We start from the raw sequence: 4,590 nt of genomic DNA on the forward strand, positions 1-4,590 counted from the left end.
TTCTAAGTGGGACTGAAGTATCCCCACTAGGGCCTTCCTTGTTGTTAAGTTTCATACAGTCTATGGGGTGTATCATGGGTATTCTAAACTTGTTGGTATGTCATGGAATATCATGGTTTCTTCATCTATGGTGATTTAGAGTTTTGCAGGATATAGTAAGTAGCCTGGGCTGGCATTTGTGTTTTCTTAGGGTCTGGATGACATCTGTCCACGATCACCTGGCTTTTAGAGTCTCTGTTGAGAAGTCTGGTGTAATTCTAATAAGACCGATTTATATGTTACTTAGCCTTTTTCCATTGTTGCTTTTAATATTGTCTCTTTATTTTGTACACTTTTTTTTTGTTGTTTTTACTGTGGGTGGATTTTCTTTTCTAGTCCCATGCATTTAGTGTTTTGTAACATTGCTTGGATGTTTTATGTTAGAAACTTGTTAGATTTGGCATTTTATTTGACTGATTTTATCAACAACTAGCCAAATTTTATGCTCCAGAGGCCTTATCTTGTTTCAATAAACTAACAATACTTCTATTACTAAAAAACATTTCTCTGTATTCCATTTCATTGCTCTGCCAGTTGGTCAATGGCTAGTGTCTTAGTTAAGGTTTTATTGCTGTGAAGAGACACCATGATAAAGGCTACTCTTATAAAGAGAAACACTTTATTTGGACTTGGAAGCTCAATCCTTAAGTGACACACCTTCTACAAGGCCACAATTATTCCAAGAAGGACACACCTCTTTCTAGTGTTACTCCCTATGGTACAAGCATTCAATCATAAGATCCTATAAGGACCAAACCTATTCAAACCATTATTGCTAGTCTGCAAGTAAGCATGAAATGTTCACAGTAGTGGTATGTATAGTAAAGTCTTTAGCTCTTTATTTATGTGAAATGTATATTAAAGCTTTTGTGTCTGGCTTTAAGTGAAATGAATCAAAAAAGCTTTTGCTATGCTTATGCCAATCAGCAGAGGCTGAGGAATTATTTTGAGTTTGTCTGAACCTTGAAGAAATGACATCTGTTTACAGAGAATCTGTACTCGGTGCTACATGAGAACTTGTAGCTACAGCAACCTTGACCCCAAGACACTCCTGTCAAACCTGGAGTTCTTGCTTTTGATTATGGCTAGTCATGATTAAAATGGACTGAGATTTGTGTGGGCCATCTGCTCTCATAGCCAACCAGGGCAAGATAACTTTGGTAGCTAGAACTTTTCCCAGCTCCAAATGACCTTGTATAATGTTTGAAGAAAGTGAGTGGAGTGAGTTAGCTGGGTGTCAGTCTTTTCTGAGGTTGATTCTCTCGACTCCTTCAGAAAATGAAGGCTTAGCATCTTGGTGAGATTCTCTATTGTGTCACCTATGACCAAAATCTTTAACAATTCTGTTAAATCATGTTCTACAAAAAAAGGACACTGTTTTCCCCCAAAGCCTGAGAGATCTTTATAAGTGTATATTTGTTACGACTAAATTTAACCTATCTCAGAATATATAATTAAAATTTAGTCTAAATTAGAAATACAACATCTTTCAGTCACTCTAAATGGTACCGCCAATGAGTTTTATCAAGGCAGTCAGAAACAGTTGCTCATGCCTGTAACTGCAGTCGCTTGGGAAGTTGAGTCTAGTATAGCACCTGTGAAGCAGCTCTTGAGTTTTAGACTGTATGCTGTAAACACATCTTACATCATTGTAACTTGACTCTCTTCCCTAATGCCACTGTCAGTGAAAGATATATCATCTTAGAAGAAACAGTGGGATAAAAAATGAAACAGATGGATTTCAGGATTTGAACTGCCAATTGATTCCAATTTTTTGCATAACACTTTGGATAAGATTTTATGAATACCTGCTTTATACTCCATTTTTTGGCCATGTGAATCAAGCTGCCATGAGTTATAACAAAAATCATATTCTCTTACTGTTATTTTTCCACTTCTAGCTGAAAGACAATTTAATCTCATCAATAACAATGTTCCTTTGGCTATGCATGTGGCTCATGTTATAAAATTCTGGTAGTTCAGAGGCTGAAAGAGGAGAATGTGAGCAAGTTCCACACCTCAGTAGGTTCGAGTCGTGAACAGAAGAGCCTCTACTCCTCTGTCATTCTTGCACTGCCTGCTCGTTCTATTTTAACCTGAGAACTTAGTCATTTTGAGATGTGGAGTGCAGTGATCCAGGGGAGAGAAATGAAAAGAGCTGAAAGTGATTAGAAGAGATAGGTGGAAGACCTTAGTGGCTGAAGCATACAGAGAACAGGTGAGCATATGTCTGTTCCTAGAGTCCTGAGCCAACAATGTCTTCACTCTGCCTGGCCCTCAGCCACAAAAAGGGACTTGGCAGAGTCTTAGTATCAATCCCAGGCAAGCAGGGCCTGCTCATCGTGTGAATTAGGGCTCCTCAATTCACTTGGACCTACTCCACCCTCCAATGTCACTATGACTCAGAGATCTACCTACCTTTGCCTTCTGAGTGCTGGGGTTAACAATGCATCACTATGTCCATCAGTGGTGACTTTCTAAGCCCCTCTTGCCATCTTCCTGCTTCTCTTCATTTATTTTTCAGCAGGAGGTCTATTGCTTATATTGGTACATCTAGGATATGGTTGGAAAAGAGACAGAATATCAACCACCCTAGACAATGGGCTGTTTCTTGGTTCTCTGTCTTTGCTCAACCCTATGCACATATCAAGAGGCATCCTCTATTCTGTACAAATGGGTTGGGCTTAGAATATAAGAGGAGTTGGACTCAAACTTCCCAGGGCTCCTAAACTAGATTCTTAGGTTGCAGGAAGATGAAACAGCCGAGGGGACAGAACCCATCCTAAGTCCCAGAGCTAAAACTTGATGGTACCATGCCCTGCCAAGTCATGGAGCTTCAGTAAAGAAGATAGGCATCATTCTGAGCCAATCACAATCTCTTGGTTCCTTGGGCATCACTCCATACCCCATAGAGTACTCTCTACTTGGATGACATTGAAATCCTGACATTTCTGCCTCCACTTTCTGAGCACTGTGATTACAAGGCTGTGCTTGTCTTTAATGGCTTCAACTTCACCTAATGCGTCATTAGAATTATGGGGTCAGTAAGATCAGCAGTTAAACTTAACTGCAGCTGAAAAAACAGTTACCTATGTGAGCTTGATTTTTACCAACTTTAGATTAAGGATAGAACTCTCCCCCAGGCCCTTAATGAATCTTAGGAGTTTATAACCATTATAATAACGATGAAGTAAAACAATATTGCTAATGGTTTGGAGATAGTAGAGTTCAAGGTTGAAGGACTGTATTTTATGGGAGACTTCTTCTGCACTTCAGAGTTTAGCTTGTGTTTTTCTGGCTATGCTAAGGAGCCAGGCTCAGTCACTTATCCCTAATAAGCCAACAAAGAGAGCCAGATTAACTGGCTTTGAAATGCCCAATTATAATACAGACCCTATACAGGCAAGATAGACAAATCTCTCTGATGTTCTAGAAGACCTGAATCTATATACTTACTTCTATGCCAGTCAGAAATTCATCATGAAACTATTCTTTAAAATAATAAAAATGAAAACAATAGAAAAGACATAAAAAAGCAAATTTATCATGAAAATTAGAAACATGATATTTATTAAGTGTGACTAAATTGGAACAATGCCACAGAAGCAAACTATTCAATCCTTGGGAGTGATAAGATATTTAGATGGAAGGAAAGAAATAGATGCAAAGGAAGTAACCAATCCAAGCAGTGTAAGAATTCTCCAGCCATACCTTAAACCCTACCCATTCTTAGCTCCTCTGTTTCCTGCAAATGTGCAAAAGTTTCTTCAGCAGAAGCCTTCTCTAGAGAACTCAGTCTTACCCAGAATGTGATTACCCAGGATATTTGAATTTCATGCACTCCACTGTTTCACTAATTGTTAGCCAAAGGGAGAGAGATATCTCTTTAGATCATCCTTACTCTTTCCAGGGATTAATGAATGGGTGAGAACTGCCAGGAAAGAAGCACAATGCTCTCACTGGAAGCTATATTGTAGTTGCCAAGAAAAAGGAAAGAGTGGAAGGCCTGGATGAGCTGAACCACCACAGCTAAGTGGATGTAGAGAACACAGTAGGAGCCAGTTTGTCCTGAGGTACAAACTAAGCATTGCCCTCTAGTCTTTTGATCCATTGGCTTTTATATCGAAAGCTCTCCCCCTCATAGATCATTCATACCTCTCACAGCGCTTTGCAAAGGCATGATTGCCCTAGTCTTAGAGTGACTTCTGTTTAAGTCTCAGGATCTCCTGATATCCTCTGAACAGAATTACATAGGCTTCAGAGAAACAGAATACCATCCTAGTCTGACAAGTCAGTCTTCATGCCTGCAAATTCCTTTTCTCTCCTTATAGGAGATATAAACTCCAGCAGGCATACAATATACATATTTCCTTGTGGGCTCCCATTGCTACCTTTTCACCATATTTGAGATAAACTTCTTGTGGCATTGGTCAAGTAGTCAGCCACATTTTAAGACTTGTCAGTTTCTCTCCTTATCTTTCTTTTCACTCTTCATCATTTTGTAGAGATTCAGACTCTGAAATTTCTTTAAAGCACCAAGGCCTCAAATAC

This window comes from Rattus norvegicus, chromosome 1 (assembly GCF_036323735.1).
Source record: "Rattus norvegicus strain BN/NHsdMcwi chromosome 1, GRCr8, whole genome shotgun sequence".
In the NCBI taxonomy this organism is placed as follows: Eukaryota; Metazoa; Chordata; class Mammalia; order Rodentia; family Muridae; genus Rattus; species Rattus norvegicus.